This window comes from Felis catus, chromosome E3 (genome assembly GCF_018350175.1).
Source record: "Felis catus isolate Fca126 chromosome E3, F.catus_Fca126_mat1.0, whole genome shotgun sequence".
NCBI lineage: Eukaryota > Metazoa > Chordata > Mammalia > Carnivora > Felidae > Felis > Felis catus.
The window spans coordinates 12,666,570-12,686,296 of NC_058383.1; the positions used below are offsets into that span (position 1 = coordinate 12,666,570).

General features: G+C 47.6%; 1 long non-coding RNA gene across 4 annotated transcripts in view; it reads right to left on the reverse strand.

Annotated features, from left to right (window-relative positions):
• LOC109495178 overlaps nt 1–16,448 on the reverse strand; it is a 117,071-nt gene extending 100,623 nt beyond the window's left edge. For 2 of the 4 annotated variants that reach the window (XR_006591104.1, XR_006591102.1), the window contains exon 1: nt 15,806–16,447. This is a non-coding gene — a long non-coding RNA (uncharacterized LOC109495178). Of the gene's footprint in view, nt 1–15,805 lie in introns of all 4 variants that reach the window. The other 2 variants (XR_006591103.1, XR_006591101.1) reach the window with 2 other exon arrangements.
• Between the last annotated feature and the right edge of the window lie 3,279 nt (nt 16,449–19,727).

Consider the following 19,727-nt stretch of genomic DNA (forward strand, 5'->3'; position numbering starts at 1 on the left):
CCCTCCCCCCACCTCTCGCATAATAAATAAATAAACTTAAAAAAGTAAAAATAAACAGTTGGTTCTGTGAATCCATTAGGCAATTTTGTGGGGAACAAAATCCATCCACCTGATCATTTCATGGAAATAACTGGTCAGTTGTATCACATGTCATACGTGGTAGAAAACTGCCCAAACGCATTGGTCTAAACAAATACTTTCAGTGTTTCTCCTTAGATTTAGATCCTCATGAAGGCCGAATAAAAAATGTATAAGAGAAGGAGGCTTTCTGGTGTTGCTACTCTACTGGATTTACTGATTTATATTAGGTCAGAAGATCTTCATAGTTTTATCATATGCACCTACCTTCTGAGAATACTTTTATAAAATATATTTATTCTTCACTTTACACAGAGGAGTCTTTCCAAACTTCCCAATGTTTTTGTAAATTGGACTCTATTGTAAACGTTCTGAAGAACAGGTATTTAAAGGAACTCTTTATATTATTATACTATTATATACTATATATATTATATAATATTATATGCTATTGTTATTATATTATTATATATTATATATGTAATAGTGTATTATACTATTCCCTCTGCTTTTGTGTATGTTGGAAATTGACTACGATAAGATTAAAAAGGAAGGAAGGGGGAGGGGGAGAGAGAGAGAGGTAAGAGAAGAACTGGTCAGTCTTTTTGTTTTAAGTTTATTTATTTATTTTGAGAGAGAGCGAGCCTGTGGCGTGAGTGAAGGAGGGGCAGAAGGAGAGAGACAGAACTCTAAGCAGACAGCATGGAGCCCGATGTGGGGCTTGAACTTACAAACCACGGGATTATGACCTGAGCCAAAATCGAGAGTCAGACACCTAACCAACTGAGCCACCCAGGTGCCCTGGACTGGTCAGTCTTCAGGGATTCTACGGTAGAGTAAAAAATCTTTAGGTAAGGTAAGATGAATAACACACTCCTTTCAAAAGTAAATCTGTATTATTTCTATGTATGTGTGTATTTCTATATGTGTAGTACGAGTGTGTGTTTTCAAGTTGTATACATGTACGTGTAAATATACATGAAACACATGTGTGATATATGTGATACATGTGAAACATACATATCATACATGTTTTATAAATTCTAAGTTCCCTAGTCTGGCATTCTAAAACTCTAAAGCGATTATTCTTACAAAGCATTTGTCTCCTTCAGTCTTGACTTCTCTCTGTCTCTGGGTCTTACTGCTGGGCAAGTGAGAGGTTCACATCCACCTTGGTTTGTAAAAATCCCACCTGCTTTATAGGTACAGTAAAACCTTGGATTGCAAGTAACTTGTTCTGCGAGTGTTCCACAAGATTTCTAACGAATTTTAATTTGATAAACAAGTGATGTCTTGCAATACAAGTAGTACGTGATGCCAAACGTCACATTATCACAACTGAGACAATGGTTCGTCTCTCTCTCTCTCTCTCTCTGTCTCTTTCTCCCTTGCTGCGGATTTGTGGGTGATTATCTCCCATGCTCAGATGCTCGGCCTCAGGCCACAGTGTTTGACATAAATCAGTGATGTTTCAGAACGTTGGAAGGTGCCCACAACTAGGACTAGCATATTTTTTTGTGACTTCAAAGCACCTGTGGACAGTCCTTTGCTTTTCGAGACAAGAGGAAGCTTAGGAATGCTTTGTGCTTCATTCAGATAGAGACCCTTTCCTCTGCTGCCTGATTGCCAATTACATTAAACACAGTATATGACAAGAGTTGATTAATACTGTACGGTAATCAACATCCGTGCGAGCATATATGATGGCCCCCATGCAGAAAAAGATTCCATTGAGCCAATAGATAGTGATTCTGTTAGTGATAGTGACAGACATAACAATTCTCCCTCTTGTCTCCCTCGCACCAGCCACGAAGGTTTTCAAAGATAAGTGCAGGTTCATTCGTTTATTTTTCTTGATATTTTGTATTTTCTTTATTATTTTGTACTGTATTACAGTATTGTAATCATTTTTATGTGAATATTTTTGGGTTATGGGATGGATCGTCTGAGTTTCCATTATTTCTTATGGGAAAATTCACTTTAATATACAAGTGCTTTGGATCACAAGCACGTTTCTGGAACGAATTATGCTCGCAAAACAAGGTTTTACTGTACACGTGTATACTTCACGACGTAGTCTGGCTTCGGGCAGACGCAGCGACTTTCTACACAGCCTGAGATCACTTCTTCCACCCGTCCTTCCTCTGCCTGGGTGATCCTATGAACTCCCAGTCCCGCTCCAGTCCATGGCTCAGAGTTCATCAGTTCTTCCTTAGTGCCCCGTTCACTGAGGTAAATTCCACGAGGCACTGCTTTGTTTATGAGGCACTCATCCGTGTGGATTCCCCGGGCCTGGAGAGACAAGACAGGGAAGGCACCACAAGCCCGAACACCAACAGGCGAGCGCAGCCCGGAAGCAGGAGCACGCACGATGTCAGAAACAAGAGGAAGGCAGCATTCTGGAAAGCCACTGAGGACACCCTGAAGACCCGAGATGGTGTCTCACTCTTGCGATTTTATTTTTATTTGCTTCTTCCTCTCTGCTGCACATAGCTAGCTGGGTGGGCACTTAAAGCCCCGTTGTCAAAACTCAACAGCCGGTGACATGATGCCCTAACTCCTAATCCAGATTCTCTTGACAGAATTCTTTTCATTAAGAGTATGAACTAAAAGACCCAAAGGCAAGGCTTCCTCCTTCATCCCACCATATTTTCCCCAGAATACTTTAGTCAAAGAGAATCCAGGCCTCTTTAGCTCCTTTGTAGGACCATCTGAGGAAGAAATGCAAAGAACCATTTCCCAAAGGGGAGAGCTGCGTTATATGAACCTGCTATAGCCTCCTGGCCTTCTTTCAAATACTTCCTTTCCACCAGAAATATCATCACTAATGTCACACACACACACACACACACACACACACACACACACACACTTTTTTAAGTATTAAAAGAATAAAGGAGTTTTTTTTTTTTAATCGGTCAACATAAATGTCCATAGAATACTTTCTAGAAAAATCTCTGGGCAGAAAATGACATAACTGTAAATGTTGCCTTTGTAAGCTGCGGGACAGTCATTTTTATATGTAAGTAAATATGTAACAGAGAATAGTCCACGAAGGATAGAAATCAGATACTGGCCTGGTTGAAAGCCAATGCTTAAGTTAATAAAAAAAAAATTATCAGAAATACCAACTGGAGTGGTTTTCTTTAAAGTGAAATGAGCACAAAATGGAAATGGTGTAGAAAGTCTCAGTCCTTTCTTTCTAGCTCTTTATTTACTACTCGCCCAAGAAGATGCCTTGAATTAATGCATCCTATCAGCCAGTGGTAGATTATATTTTCTCAAAATTTCCATAATAATGAGACCCATCGCACATGTACTTCTTGGCACTCCTACTGGGGTGGGGGGGCGGGGTCTGTGGCCCCTCCCCCTGAATCTGGGAGCATCCGCGACTACAGAGGAAGCGATGCTTTGTGGCTTCCAAGGCTAGGTCAATAAAACACCTGGCTCTATTGGGATGTTTGCTCTTGAAACTGAGCCACCATCCCGTGGGGAAGCCCAGGCCACAAGGAGAGCCACGTGTGGGTGTCCCCAGCCAACAGCAACAACCACTCACACGGACACGCGGCGAGGAAGCCTTTGCGATAACTCCAGCCCCAGCCATCATCCGACCACAAACTCATGACAGACCCTGAGCACGAATCCCTACCTGAGCCCAGCTAACCTCCAGGAGCACAAGAAATACTAATAAAGTAATTGTTGTCATGTTAGGTCCCTACATTTTGCAATAGTTTATTATGTCGCAGTAGATAACCGGAACATATCAATTGTAAAATATCAGCCATACGTGATGGAATAGCCTGCACTCGCTAATAGAAGGTATTAGAAGAAAAATTAATTTCATCGAGGTGGGCTGTCCACGCAGTGATGAGCCTCTTTAAACTTTAGTGCTTTACAGTATTCAGGGGAGCCCCACATGCATCTTCTGTTTTGATCTTGAAGAACTCTAACAAGCTTAATAAGTGAGAGTTTAGACTCTAGAGCCCGACATACCTCGATTAGAATCCCAGGTTGGCCACATTCTGGCTGTGTGACCTCGGGCACGTCACTCCAAGCCTCTGTTTCCACATGTGCAAAATGGGGACAATAATAGCATCTGTCTCAAATGGTTCCTACCAGTGCCAAATGGGCCGATGCACACAGCATGGTACCGAGCACAGAATAAATGTCCAACGAGTGCGAGGTCCTTGTAGGGTGGTACTTGATGATAATGTTAGCACGTTTCTCAAAACCAGCGTGTAATACATTTCACATCCTATATCTTCTTATAGCCCATAAGGGGCAGGACCTATAATTATTCACAATTAAAACCAGTTCAGACAGGGCATTTGATTTGCCCCGGATCACACAGCCTTGGGGGGCAGAAGGGAAGTCCGACAGGTATTTAAACCCTAGCCCGGCTTCCTCACCTCTCCCCTTAGCATGGCAACTTCTCCCCAGCGGCTTTCCAGCCTATGATGAAGCACTTCCAACTCTGGGGAACTCACCACCCACCGAGGCAGCCCTAACGATCCATTTTCCATGGGCTCTGTCTGTCGCATGCTTCTCCTTCTATTGAGCTGGAATCTGTCTCCAGGTAAGGGCCCTCCGTTGGTCTAGCTCTGCCCCGCAGGGCCCGCAGAAATAAATGTGCTCTCTCTCACATAACAGCCCTTGAATTGTTAAAGACCCAATCATGGAACCCCCACCAAGTCCTCTTTCTTCCAGACCCGACCTCCCCAGATTCCTTAGCAATTCCACCTCCAGCACTTGATCGCAAATACCCCTTCCCACCGGGGCTCCTTTCTCTGCCTCAGGCTTGACAAGAGGCATAGACTATTGATGACCGGAGAAGCTTTCTTCCTGCCCCTGGAGGCTTGTAATACATTTAGGCTTTCTCAGGATGACACATACTCCAGGAGTGCTAAGAATCACTGTCAATCTCTCTGGCCTCGTGAAGGACTCTGGCATTTCACCACGTAATCATTCTTTTTCCTCCCAAGGGGCTGCCTGCTTGAGGAAACTGTCATATTCTCTGGCCAAGGGGAGCCACAGCGTTCTGAGGCAGATAAGTGTGCCCCTGCCATGGGGTTCCTTCCAAACACCCTCCTGATGCTTGTGGTAAAGGAGCTAAAACAACGTGCAGCCATAGATCCTGGCTTCATCCCAGCTCTCCCAGACGGTACCAGCCTTAGAGAAGAGGGAAGTATTTTTGTCAGGATAGGACAGGGTATGCTATGGTAACAAAGAGCCCTAAAATCTCTGGGGCTTAGCAATAAAAATTCATTTCTTATTCATGCGGATTTCACCGTGGATCTGGCAATCCCCCCAGAGTACTTTAACCTTCCAGTGGTGACGCAGGGGAGTTGCCTCTCATAGCTACATCTCAAAGACATGGCCTCCAAGATACTGCAGCAAGGGAAGAGCCAGCTCTTAATCGCCTCAACCTAGAAGCATCATGGATAACTTCCGCTTACAAGTCATTGGCCGGAGCCAGCCACATGGCCCCACCTAACCTCCACTTACAGGTCATTGGCCAGAGCTACTCACATGGCCCCACCTACCTTCTTCTTATAGGTCATTGGCCAGAGCCAGTCCCATGCCCTCACCTAACTTCTGCTTGTAGGCCATTGGCCAGAGCTAGTCACGTGACCCCAGCTACCAGCAAGGGAGCTGGGAAATCTGTGGATGAGCACGTTCAAGGAGTAGTGAACGTCCTGCCACGCGATCTCAGCGGTCCTTTGACCCTGAAACACCTCCTCCCACCAACCCTCGGCGAATCGCTGTGATACCAAGCTTCTCACACCCCTTCCTGATGACTCAGACGTTCCTCAGCTGCCATGGTATTTGATGGCTGCTGTCACCAATGTCACCTTCTGGGCCCCCGCATGATGGTTTTAATCGGCAGCTGCAGACAACTCCTCCCATCCCTCTCTGCTGCCATTGACTTCCCTGACACCCTCGTCATTTCTTTTCTGAATGTGTCATCACAGTGTCCTTAACTGGCCTCCACCACGTCTCTCTGCCATACCACTGTCCTTTGTCTTCTACAAATTCAAATCGGACTATACCCTTACTCTGTTTCAAATCCTCCCATAGCTGCAGTGCCAACAGGATAGATCCAGTCTCCTGGTTTTCCTGAAAACCCTCTTACAGCGTGGTCCCAAAGACCCTTCAGCCTCGTCACCCAACGCCCCACTCGTGTGTTCCCCCATGCGCAAGCCACCCCAGATTCACGCCTGCTCCCCGACACGCCGTGGCATTGCCCTGAGCGCTCTTTCCAGTCTGCATCAGCTCTAGAAACTCCATGACAACGTCTCCAGTTCCCTTCAATGAGCTATCTTTCCCCTGCTCCGAGTTCCACATACCGTGTTAGTGTGCCTCGATTGTACTTCCCAATTGGTGTGTCTCCCGCCTCTACTGTGGGTTTCTCGTTGGCAGTGGCCTTGCCTCATCTCTGTCTCTCCAGCAGATGGAACAGTCCCCGGCCCAGGGTACACCTCAGTCAGCATTGAATAGACCCCTGTTACGAATTATCCCCCTTCCATCTCACGCTGCTGAGAAAGACGTCATTGCTTCATAGGCTGCCATGTTTTTATTCCAAAATACTAAGAGAAATGGGATATGGATAAAATAATAACAATAAAGCCTGGGCCAGAGGTTTGAAGGAGAACGTCAAATCCCCTAGAGTTTTCGTAGCATCTTGAAGACCAGAAGCTCCAGGGGCACCACTTTGACTTTCCGGATCATTCTGAAGTGGCCTCTCCACCTCATTTGGAAAATCCTATGAGGATGGACCGAAAGTAAATGGCTGTTTTATTAACCCAGCATCGAGCTATTGCAATGCATTTCCCCTCCTGAACAGAGAGATTGCATGCTCTGAAAGGAAAGGAAAGTGTGCATGAAAGCCCTGGTTATTCAGAGGAGGAGCAGGGAGAGACTTAAAAACCCTCCAGAAAGCCTTCAGCACTGTAACTAAATGTTAATGTTTAAAGATATACCAATATTTCAGGAAGCCATTGGTAGTGCCACACTACAGCTCATTCTAGTTTTAAAGAGAAATATTTGACTTGGAGGAATGGACCCCATGCTGGCTCCAAGATAAACTTGCCTAGCGCTCTCAGGCCAATTTTAATGCTAAGAGCAGCTCCACTGGAGTAAAAGTTCATTTTTGAGAGCCAAGCTGTGAATTATGCTACAGGCAGAGCTGAGCAGTTGGTCTTTTGCTGATGAAGGCAGAAGCCTGAATATGATACAGAAGTGGAGGGGGGCGGGGGGTGCAGCCGGGGACATCCAAGGGGGATTATCGCAGAAGGTCAGACTAATTAAATCGAGAGAAGTCACCAGAGAGCCGGAGCTCCCACGCACGCCATATTCAAATGCTCTGACACATGCAGGGGTTGATAAGAAAGAGAGGGTCTGAATTGCCACTTTTCATCTGCCTGGAAAGACAACAGTCAACCAAATAAAACTTTTTAGTATTGGGTTAAGCCAGGTGGGCAGGGAAGAGTTGAAAGTGCCTCCACGTCCTAATTCTGCAGTTGAATCAGAGACAGGGAGAGCGAGGAGAGACAAGGGCCAATCTCTTGTCTCTCTGGCTACTCATTTAACGCACAGCTGCCGTGTGCCTACTGTGTGCCGGCATAGCCCTGGATGCGAGGGATAAGACAAATGAAAAAACGCTCTTCGCCTTCAAAGAGCTCACAACTGGTGACCGTTTGTGTATCGATATTATGCAGAGTGACCAAGGCTCCGCTAGAGCTATCTCAGGATTGCAAGGAGCACTTTAGGGAGAGTCTAACTGTCCAGGTAGGATGAGAGCTGGCTCCATAAAGGAAGCAACACACGGTGTCGGGAGTGAGTCAGAATTCTCCAGTCCGTGGGTGGAAGAAACGCAAGTGGGGCAAAGGCCGCAGGACACACTGAGGTCAGGAGGCTGAAGACCATGATCTTTTGAGAGGTTTGGAAATACAGAGTGGGTGGGACGTAGAGACCAGGCCAAGGAATGCTGGAGAAGAGACTGATAAGGCAGGCGGGCATCAGACCCTGGAGGGCTTTGAATGCCACGCAAAAGCATTTAGAATCCGCCTTGTAGGCGATGGGGAGCCGTTGACGGTTTGTAAAGGTGACAGGATCCCAAATGTATTTGCGAAAGACCCCCCACTGGCCACAGGTGGAAGATGGAAAGTCATCTAGGGAAGGGTCTCTTTTCAAACGTGCCAGCAACAAATGCCCCAAGAGGTGGGTCTAAGCAGCAGCGTGTCTCTGGCCCCTTTTTTCCTGCTCATCCTCACAGTAGAGGTACTGTCGAACAGGCAGTTCCTGAAAACCTACTGTGTGAACCCGGCACCGTGCTGTCTGTTCTCAGAGCCCGGGGGGGTGCTGAAGCCGGCTTATCCCCACTCATGCTGGCTCTGCAGAGCCAACTGCACATCTCTTTCCGGCTTCAGTGACATCCCGTTGGTAGCTTGAAATTGGCCATTGTGGGAGGCTTTTTACACCTTGGAAATCTGTAAACGCTACAAACCAGGGCTTTTTCTTTTCCGAAGAGCCATTTATGAAACATTTTACCAGCACACCACTTGAAAAGATCCAGCCCCAGCCCTCCACCAGAGCAATCTCTACTTAAAGAGAAAAACCAATACGTATGAAATGCAAGAACAATGCAGTTTGAAATTTAGCACCCACTGAAGAAGGAGTCGTGGGGCAGTGGGGAGGAATGGGGGCAGGGGGAGAAAAGAAACCAAAGGCCTTGAGTGCCACAGCCAGCTCTCCTCGTCTCGGACTCTGTCGCTCTCATCCAAGCTGGAGGTTAATCAATTAGGCCCCATCTGCTGGTAATTCTGTCCTATATGGTGTCACCTCCAAATATAGTTCTCAGAGGTGACAGGAGACCTCAAAACCAAGCATGTTGTCAGAGGACTGCAGACATAGAAAGAGCCTCGGGGACAGACTCCAGCCCAAATTCCACTTTATTCATCCATAAAACAAGGCATCCATTAGTAGCGACTTAACTGAAAACTCACAACGAGTAACAGCAAGGTGGGAACATGATTATAGCTCCCCCCTCAGCTCAGCATACACACGAGTGTATATATTTGTTTATATAAATATAAACATCGTGTTTATATTTGTAAATGAATGTCCCATGAGGACAGCCTGCCCTTTCTTTAGACCCTTCAGGAACACATTTTGCACAGTATCATCCAAGACCGACATAGTCCTAAGTGTTTGTGGCAATGCCCAGTATCCAAAATGTTAACCGGAAGGAAATTCACTCAATAACAATATAAAACCATCAGATCAGGAAATACACATTCAGGCCGACTTCCAAGGCTCTACGTGAGGCGTCTGGCCACGGGTCTGAGCTGGGTTCTAGGGCCTGGGACGAAGCTGGGAGCGAGTACTGCGAAACAGCATGTGAAATAAAGGCGCTCTGAAGGTCAGCGCAAGGGGATGACAGCAGAATCCAGACCCAAGCGGGTGGTCCTAAAGTCACATCAGCCAAAAGGGCCAGACGGAGCAGAGGGATCCAGAGCAGTTGGTCCAGGGAAGAGTAAGAGGGTCTAGAATGGACGGAAGGTAGAAAAGAGGGACAGCTTCAAGAGTGCCCCTGGGCCATAAGTCTCAGCTACTGATATTTTCACTAAATACCTAGAGCTTGAATTGTGGCTCCCCTGAACTTAGATCTTATGCCCCGAAACTCTTTTCTAAAAAGATTTTGCGGGGGCACCTGGGTGGCTCAGTTGGTTAGGCGTCCGACTTTGGGTCATGATGTCGCAGTTTGGGATTGCGAGCCCTGCGTCGGGCTCTGTGCTGACGGCTCAGAGCCTGGAGCCTGCTTCCGATTCTGTGTCTCCCCCTCTCTCTGCTTCTCCCCTGCCCATACTGTGTTTTTCTCTGTCTCTCAACAATGAATAAATGTTTAAAAAAAAATAATAAATAAATAAATAAAATGTTTTAAAAAATAAATAAATAAAATGATTTGGGGGGCTAAAATAGAACCGCCAGCTTTTTCCTTTGCCAAAGCAAGGACAACGATAACAAATATGCTAGTGCCAGTTCACAAAATAATATTTAAATCCCCCAAATTTAGGGGCGCCTGGGTGGCTCAGTCGGTTGAGCGTCCGACTTCAGCTCAGGTCACGATCTCACGGTTCGTGAGTTCGAGCCCCGCATCGGGCTCTGGGCTGATGGCTCAGAGCCTGGAGCCTGCTTCCGATTCTGTGTCTCCCTCTCTCTCTGCCCCTCCCCCATTCATGCTCTGTCTCTCTCTGTCTCAAAAGTAAATAAACATTTAAAAAAAATTTTTTTTAATAAATAAATAAATAAATTCCCCAAATTTAGAAAGGGCAAAGTCTCAGGGGTGCCTGGGGGGCTCAGTCAGTTAAGCGTCCAACTCTTGGTGTCAGCTCAGGTCATGATCTCACGGTTTGTGAGTTCGAGCCTTGTGGCCGGCTCTGTGCTGACAGCCTACTTGGGATTCTCTCTCTCTCTCTCTCTCTCTCTCTGCTCCTCACTCGCTTGCATATGCACACGTGCACTCGTTGTCTCTCTCTCTCTCTCTCAAAATAAATAAACATTTAAAAAACTTAAGAAAGAACAAATTCTCAGAATAAAGGACATTCATCTGCATTGACTGCATATAGTTTTAATGGTGAAAGGTTGAAAGCTTTTCCTCTGGTATCAGGAATGAGATAATGGTGCCTACTCTCACCACTCCTATTCAACATAGGACTGGAAGTCCTAGCCTCAAGCGATCAAGCAAGAAAAAGAAATAAAAGGCATCCAAATAGGAAAGGAAGTAAAACCTGGTCTTTTTTAAAATTTTATTTAAATCCAAGTTAGTTAACAGCAGATGATAGGATCGTATATATACAGAATCCTAAAGCGTCTACTAAAAAACTATTAGAACTAATAAATAAGGTCAGGTAAGTAATAGGATACAAAATCACCATGCAAAATCAGGTGTATTTCTTTTTTTTAACAATTTTTTTAATGTTTATTTATTTCTAAGACAGAGAGAAACAGAACATGAGTGGGGGAGGGGCAGAGAGAGAGGGAAACACAGAATCGGAAGCAGGCTCCAGGCTCTGAGCTGTCAGCACAGAGCCCGACGCGGGGCTCGAACTCACAAACCGTGAGATCATGACCTGAGCCGAAGTTGGTCGTTCAACCAACTGAGCCACCCAGGTGCCCCAATCAGGTGTATTTCTATGAAAATATTCAGATATTTCTAACAATGAAATATCTGAAAAAGAAATAAAACACTCCCATTGACAATAGCATCAAAAACAAAATAGTTAGGAATACAGTTAGCCAGGGGGCGAAATATCTGGACACTGAAAACTGTAATACAGATGAAAGAAACTGAAGAAGACACAAACGGTAAGCTATCCTGTGTCTGTGGATCAGAAAAATTAATATTGTTAAAATGCCCCTACTACCCAAAGCCATCTGTAGATTTAATGCAATCCCTATCAAGATTCCAATGGCTTTTTTTTTTTACAGAAATAGAAAAACAATCCTAAGATTCATATGTAACCATAAAAGACCCCAAGTAGCCAAAGCAATCCTGAGAAAGAGTGAAGCTGGAGGTGCACACTTGCAGATATTAAAGTGTATCACGACGTGATAGTGATCAAAAGTATAGTATCGGCATACACACAGACACACAGACAAGTGGAACACGATCAGAAGCCTGAAATAAATTCTTACATATATGGTAACTAATATTTGGCAAGAGAGCCCAGAATACTCAATGGGGAAAGGACAGTCTCGTCATAAATAGTGCTGAGTAAACTGGATAATTACGTGGAAGAGAATGAAATTGCACCCTTATCTTAAACCCCTCACAAAAATGAACCCCAAATCAATTAAAGACTTCAAGCTCCTAGAAGAAACTGTTAGGAAATGTCCTTGCCTTTGGTCTTGGCAACATTTTTTGGGATGGGACACCAAAAACACAGGTAACAAAAGCAAAAATAAATGGGACTACATCAAACTCAAAAGCTGCTGTGCAGCAAAGAAAACAAAGCAACAAAATGAAAATGCAACCTACTGCGTGGGAGAAAATATCTGCAAACCATATATCTGATAAAGGGTTAATATCCAAAATATATAAGGAGCTCAGACAACTCAATAGCAAAAACCAAACAATATGATTCCAAAATGGGCAGAGAAACTAGATGGACAATTTTCCAAAGAAGAAATACAAATGGCCACCAGGTACATAAAAAGATGCCCGATATCACTAATTGTCAGGGAAATGCAAACCAAAACCACAATGAGATGTCGCCTCACACCTGCCAGAATGGCTCTTATCAGGAAGATAAGCAATAACAAGGTTGTGGAGAAAAAAACAACCACCCGTGCACCATTGGTGGGAATATAAATTGCAACAGCCACTGTGGAAAACAGTATACAAGTTCCTCAAAAAATTAAAACTAAAATCATACATTACAGCAACTCCCCGCTAGAGATTTATCCAAAGGAATTAAAATTAGGATCTCAGAGAGAACTCTGCAGTCCCATACTCATTGCACCATTATTCACAATAACAAACAAATGGAAACGATCTAAGTGCCTATTTGTGGACGAATGGATAAAGAAGATGTGAGATATATATATATATTATACAGAGAACATACATATTAGAATATCATACAGCCGTCAGAATGAAAGAAAGGCTGCCATTTGCAATAACATGGATGGACTTCGAGGGCATCATGCTAAGTGAAAGAAGTTAGAGAAAGAAAAATAATATATGATATATATGATCTCATTTATATGTGGCATTTTTAGAAAACCAAACTCGTAGAAATGGAGAGTAGAACGGTAGTTTCTAAGGGTTGGGGGGAGAGGGGAAATGGGGAAATGTTGGTCAAAGGGTACACATTTCCAGCTAACAGATGGATAAATTCTGTACAGTATGATGCCTGTAGTTAACAATACTGTATTATACAGTGAAAGTTGCTAACAGAGTAGATCTTAAACGTTCTCAACACAAAAGAGAAATGGTAGTTACGTGAGATGATGGGGGTGTTAACCAACCGCACTGGGGTAATTATTTCACAATACTTAAGTTATCGTCACGTTATAGGCTTTAAACTTACACAATGTGATATGTCAATTATATCTCAGTAAAGCTAGGGGGGAAAGCTGCTAGAGATTTCATAAATAGAAAGTTATTTATTGGTTCTCTCTGTGCAGGTGGATATAGTAAATTCTTAAAACATGACGCTAAGGCTCAAAAAGCTCCTAAAGTTTTAGGTCTGTGCTGTGCTGGCACTTGAGTTTAAAACTTGGATGGATATTTGACATCTCCCCAACCACAGAAAGAAGGGGGGGGAAATGGCATCCCAGGGCTCATGAAATAGAGCCCTAAAATGTCATTTACGAAAAGTGCTTTTTTGGATTACCTAGCCCAGGGCTCACAAATTGGTTTCATCGCACACATATACACCATCTGAGAAGGGGTGGCTGCCTGGGGTCAGGGGGAGAAACGAGGCTGCGTCCAGGCCCAGAGGGGGAAATGCTGTGATAGAATTCCTTACCTCTACCGCGGGCTTGGGGAAAAAAACAAACAAAACTCCCTTGTCACGATCAGGGAAACCAAGGCAGTGAAGTGATTTCTCCAGTATAGCCCCTGGTCTCCAGCCCCTCCAGCCCGTCCGCTACCCCCCCCACCATGTTGTGTCGATGGACTAACCTCATTCACTTTCTTGGCTCTTGTCTTCTTACCAGTTCACACGGAACTTACCGAACCCCAACCCCGTGCGACACCTGCCAGCAATCCCCCATCCCTAGTCCTTTCCCTCCAAGCCTTTCCTTTCTCCTTCTCTAATAGGCCGGAAACTCAGTCTGTAGCGTCCACCTGCTCCATGAGGCCCTCACTGGGAATTCTGTTTCTGGAACTTTCAGCGTACCTTATTGGAGCCACTGTCTGGTGGGCCCGGTTTTGAAGGGACGCGCCTCGCCTCTTTGACTTGGGCCGCGGTGCACGGACCTCCACCGGCACTTACCGCCCTGGACTTAACTAGCGTTTGAGCTGTAGCTGTTCCTGTATTTACGAGCCATAAGGTCCTTTAGAGACAGGGGCTGGGCCTTTGTATGCTACACAGTGCATAACATAAGGCACAAAATAAATATTTGTGAAATGAGAGAACGAGAGGATGTAATCAAGTCTCCTGTTACTCTTTTGGACTTGGGAGCTTTACGCCCAAAGTGCACGCTTTTAAGTCTGAAGGAGAAAATGCATTTCACCTCCTCTCCGCCATAGAACGCAGCCCCCACCCACACTGCTGAAGTTTCCACACCATTTGCCCACGTAGTCTCCACGCATGCACCCCACAGCCCTCTTTGCTTAGCGGGGTGGTTTTCCAATTTTATTTTAGCATCAGAACTCCGGGGTCAAATGAGAGATTGGACAAACCCCAAAGATAAGACGGCAAAAAAGCAATGAAGGGAGGGCGCCAGGCTTACACTCCCCCTTGCCCCTTTCAGCAACCCCTGACTCGCCCACACTGCACCCCCAAGTCCCCCCCACCCCCAGATCCCTAGGCCTCCCACTTGCCTCCCACTTGGGCCTTCCTCTCCTTCCCTCCAGCCCACTCCACGGCCAGCTGAATATTTTAACACTAGTCCGGCCTTGACATCCTTTTAATCTGTCACTCTTTGGTGCCATGAAGGCTGTTCCCCCCTGGGGGCTCCCAGACACGGACGCAACTAGCCACACACCCAACCTACGCCGCCCTTCTTGCTACACCTACATCATTGGCTTCAACTGGATCCCCTATAGACACCATGCTGTCTTCACTGTGGGGACTACCTGAGTCTGGGCTGCTCACCCACAGAGCCCTCCCCACCCTCTCCCTCTCCAAGGGGTCCATTATCCACCTCACCCCCACCCCCACCTCCGGCCACTTCCTTTGGATTCCCTCGCCTGGAGCCACCTTTCACCCGTGCCAAAATCCGGAGTCACCCCCAAACACTCCCTCTCCTCGGCCTCCCCCTGCACATCCAGTCCACCAGGACTTGACCTCGGGAATGTATCTTAAACCCATGCCCCTCTCCTCCTCATGGGCACGGCCTTCTTTTGGATTCTTCCTTCTTTCCAGGATTTCCGGAAAACTTTCCAGATGGGTTTTCCTGCCTCACTAATCCACTTTGTCCCAAGCTGCAGGGCCATCCATCCAAAACACAGTGCCTCCCACGGCCATCCCAAATCTTTCAACAGCTCCCACTGGCTTTGTGTGAAGGTCCAAAGGTGAACACAAAAGGCTATTCATGCTCTGTCCCTCTTCCTTCCGGGATCTCATCCCCTACCACGGCCCCAGGCTCAGCCAGCGGTTTGGTCTTCCCAAACCATCACCACTTTCCCATGGGGCCATCTCTCTCATCTCAGAGCAGACGGACATTCGGCCAAGATGGAGAGAGTCTATCGTTAAATACAGAAATGCGTTGGAACAACGCGGTAAGCAGCCAGAGGTCCCAGCCCCCAGGCGTCTCCTGCTCCTCCCACCCTTCCACCCCCCACCGCCAGCAAAGGAAGGGTGGATGAGGAGCCCAGCAAGTGGCCAAGTTGTTAAATACTTTGGCTCTCATCCCTGCACAGACCACCCTTCTCCTCAGCCCCGGTGTCCTATGATTCTCCCTCCTCCAGCCTACCCCTCTCTGCGTTCCCACAGACACTTCTCTGTGCTTCTGTCCCACAACTTGTCCCGCTGGATTGTGATTTCTTACTCACCTCTCTCTCCCTCCCACTCAACCAGGAGCTCCTTGGGAGCTAGAGCCACATCGCGGATGCTCAACTAGTGTTGGGTGGACTGGACCCTCTAGCGATCCAGAAGGGTCCCACCTGCTGAAAGCTCTCCACTCTTCTGGTTGTAGACTTCTGCACACCTAGCTCTCCCCAAGACTTGCTTCGTGCAGAGCTAAGCACATACTAGGTGCTGAATAAATGCTATTTCTGAGGCTAATATGCACGCTCCCCTTCCCCGCAGAATGAGGACATAACAGCCCTTCTTAGCCGAAATCAAGAGATCCAGCTGAAGCCAAGTAAACCAGGAACTAGCTGCCAAAAACAGCTAAGCACACTCATCCACACAGCTGGTGAGCCAAGAACCACTCGCCCCAGCTCTGCCTTGTAAAGGAGGAGCACTTCACAGCCCCCCTCCCCCACCCCTCTGGAAGATTTTCCTCCTGCCCTTTGTGGAGATCCCAAATAAGAGACAGCCCAAAGCCAGCTAGAGAAAGAGAAAGGAGTAGATCAAACAAGGCTTCTGTTTCAGCTACGTGGTGCTGTGTGTTTTCTAAAAGGAGAGAGAAAACAGAATCAAAAGAATGTCTTTTCGCTTTCAGAGACAAGCACGAGCGAAATCGCCCAAGCTTCCCCACCTTCAGCAGATTTCTCCTAACAGGCCTGGGAACACAGGGAGAGGGTGGATGAGGGTGGATGTTGGAGGGGAGGGAGGGAGCAGGGAGAAGGGCAGGAGGAGGGAAAACAGGGAGGAGGGGAGGGAGAAAGACAGGGAGGAGGGGTGGGAGGAGGGCAGGGAGGAGGGGAGGGAAGAGGGGAAGGAGGGGGCAGGGAGGAGGAGGCAGAGGAAGGCAAACAGGGAGGAGGTAGGGAGGAGGGGAGAAAGGAGGGAGGGAGGAGCGGGGGAGGAGGGCAGGGAAGAGAACAGGGAGGAGCAAGGGAGTACGGAGGAGGAGGAGGGAGCACAGGGAGGGAAGTGATGCAGGGAAGCATGCAGGGAGGAGAGGAAGAACACAGGATCAGCAGCTACTACAGGCCAGGCCCTCGGCCAAGTGCTTTGCACGCGTCCTCTCCCTGAACCATGAAAACAGCCCTCCAAGCTTGGTATGATTCGGTCTCAAAGCAGAGGGAACTGAGGCTTGGGAAGTCCTCTGGTTTGCCCAGTGGCCGAAGGCTCGCAGGAGGCAGAGCTGGAAAGATAGGCCTGGAACTCTGGTTCTGACAGGCTCCTGGGCACTGCCCCCTCTCCCCCTCCCCTGGGGTTTGCCCCAGCCCGCAGCACCTCCGAGGCCTGCCTGCCGGCCAGCCACCCTCCCCACCGTGTGCCTGGCGGAGCGGGTCCCCGCCCACTGTGGCTTCTCGTCCTCGAGGGAATTCGCTCAACACCCGCATGCGCACGTGTGATTTTCACAAGGTCAGAGCTGAAGATTAATAGTGGATGGGGGGGATTCAGGACCGCACCGTCTCCGTGCACCCAAAGCAAGTGGAGAACTAGGACGGCCCGTGGCTGGAGCGGCTGTCCCAAATGTCACCTACGCTGGCCAGGCCTCCCCTGGCTCCCTAACTAGCGCTGCCCTCCCCCATCCCCCACCTCTCTCTCTCTCTCTCTCTCAGACCCACCTTTAGTTTCTTTCTCCTTTCCCTTTACCGCATTCTAGAATGACTCTTACCCATGTGCTTCCTCGCACAGCATCTACCTGCCCCAATAGAATGGAAAGTCCAGCTGTGCCCCAGGCAAGGCAGGCTGTCAGGTGCGTGGCCTCCTCCAGACCCCTCTTCTGGCACGCGTCCCCATCACACAAGTCACAGTGTACCCTGCCTGACACACACATGTGCCGTGCTACCGAACGTGACGCTAGCCTCCAGATGGACGTGGGGTCCCAGTTCTATCAGCATCTGTCTCTGAGAGATTCCTCCAGGAGCCAAAAGCATCCGCCCGGATCCCAAAGAGCTGCCGCAGAAGGGGGTGAGGGGTCCCCTGCAATCGGCTGCTCACCACGCACGCCTGGTGCCCTGCTCTGCCTGCGAACGTCTTCCATCAGATAGAAGGAGGCACTGCCCCCGTGTCTCCACGAACCGGTCTTTTGAAGATCATAAGTATTTGGCCACAAGTTTAGACCGGCTCCCAGGGGAGGGGAGGGACTCTCAAGACTGCAGATTCCAGAGCCCTGAACTTCTGATTCTGATACTTCATGGCCTTAATTTTGGATGTATTACCTCCTTCCCCCTGCAAAGTAAAAAAGGAACTAAAGTCATCGTAACTGGGCACCTGGGTGACTCAGTGGGTTAAGCGTCAGAGTCTCAGTTTTGACTCAAGGTTTGTGAGTTCAACCCCTGCATCAGGCTCTGTGCTGACAGCACGGAGCCTGCTCGGGATTCTCTCTCTCTCCCTTTCTCTCTGCCCTCCCCGCATCTCTGTCTCTCTCAAAATAAATAAACTTGAAGAAGAAGAAGAAGAAGAAGAAGAAGAAGAAGAAGAAGAAGAAGAGAAACCCTACCTAGGTAGATGATGTAATTCTGGAAGTATTTCTTAGAGTTAATCAAAGGTTTGTCCCACAAAATACACAAAATCAAACAAAGTCTACTAACATCGCTCTTTACTCTTTTCATTCCCTCAAGGGCTGGGGGTATCATTCAGAATGGCACTGTATTTCTAAACTGCATTTCTCTCCCAAAATACATGAGCTGTTTTATTTGTCTGGCTTATGCAAGCGCCAGCCACAGCAGGATCCTCCTCTGTGTTTTCACCTAAGCAGCCAAGAGAGAACTCTGCCCTGACGTACCTGCTCCCCACTAAAGAACACTTTCTTGAATGCAACTTGACAACCCAATTCAACTCAGTCCACAAGCATTACATTTCCATTCAGTAAATTTGTGCCTCTCGGTCCACAATTAAGAAGGAAATATGGTGCGTGTACCCCCTACGTGTCCTGGCAGGAAGAAAAATGTTTATCGCTGGCTTAAAAGGAAAGCTCCCAGCAAGCTAAGACCCAAAAGTCAGACCACGAGTAAAGAGTTTGCCCTTCTGTAAGTGGTTTCTGCCCCTGCCAAGCGTTCCTTCGTCCTGCTATTCACCTGGGGGACCTTCCCAGCTGTCTGCCTTCTATATGAACGGGAAATTCAAGGGTAAGAAGTAAGCCGCTGGAGTGATCTAGATGCAGCTCCCGGCCCTAACTCCAAGACCCTACCTGTCTACACCCCATCTGAGCACACTCCCAGAAGCTCGTCTCTCTCACCAGCTCTTCTGCTGGGACTGTTGTAAATTCCACTGCCAAAGGCAGTTCCCCTGCCAGATGTCCACAATAGAGGAAGTGGCTAGTGTTTCTCTGGCCTGACCAGGCCGCGGGTCCTCCCGCGTGTGAGAAGTATCTGTCTTCTCAGCTCCACCGGCCAGCACTCTGCATGTGTCTCTTCCTCCAGTCCCCTCCTTCCCCCACCCCCCTCGTCTGGGTCACGTTTCAAGTGCTTTTGGTTGCTGTGGCGTTTGCCTGCGAACGTTAAATATTCAGCAACCTCTGGGCTTTGGTGCAAATAGGTTGGCTTTGAGCAAAGAACAAGCTGATCTCAACTGAAGGGAGCCGCACGGCGAGCCAGCAGAATCAACGGTTCAACTGAAGTTGCAAAGCAAGAAGGCTGCCTCGTCCACGAGACCACACACCGCAAGGGGAGAACCAGGGTGCTCCTTTGCAGGGGTAGCCTGGGGCAAATGCCAACCTCCCTGGGTCCGGGTGTCCCCTAAAATGAAGAGATTCGCTCCGACCTGATAGGGGTGTTCCGGGAGATGGCATGGGAAGAGGCATGTGCTTGGCTCAGTGACTGTGAGCTCTGTTTAGCAACCAAAACACACTGCTGAGGGGAGACCTGAAAATTATCCAAAGGAAACCTCCATCTGCAGATATTTCCAATCTGG